Genomic DNA, 635 nt, shown 5'->3' on the forward strand with positions numbered 1-635 from the left:
TATGTATAATATATAAATTTAGTAAATGGAGTAATATGCATATGTTAAATGAATTCTTTTATTTCCAACATATGTTTCGAAGATTACATATGGTTCCTTCCAAAGGAATAGGTGATGTTGATAAAGATGTAATCTTCTCTTCAGGGAAATACATAAGAGCCAACTTAACTGTAAGACATTTTAACCGAATGTGATAACTATAGGTAGGGAAGATTGCTACGTAACTTATTTGAAAAAACCGTTGGAGGTTGCGACACTATGAGACAGTACGTTGGATAAGGAGGGAAGAAAAGAAGGAAAAAAGGAATTTAGAATTTAGAATTGGGAGTTAATAAGATGATTTAAACCCGATAAAAATGGCAGAAGAATGTTTTATGTATAATGGGACCGCAAAGGGGAGTTAATCTTGTACTTATACATGCAGGGTTGACATAAATGCCTATAAGCATATATATATAATATATATGTATAGGAGTAGCTGTGTGGTAAGTAACTTGCTTACCAACTACATAGTTTTGGCTTCGGTCCCACTGCTTGAAACCTTGGGCAACTGTCTTCTACTATAGCCTCGGGACGACCAAAGCCTTGTGAATAGATTTGGTAGACGGAAAATGAAAGGTGCCCGTCGTATATAT

The sequence above is a fragment of the Octopus bimaculoides genome, chromosome 3, assembly GCF_001194135.2.
Source record: "Octopus bimaculoides isolate UCB-OBI-ISO-001 chromosome 3, ASM119413v2, whole genome shotgun sequence".
Taxonomy (NCBI): domain Eukaryota; kingdom Metazoa; phylum Mollusca; class Cephalopoda; order Octopoda; family Octopodidae; genus Octopus; species Octopus bimaculoides.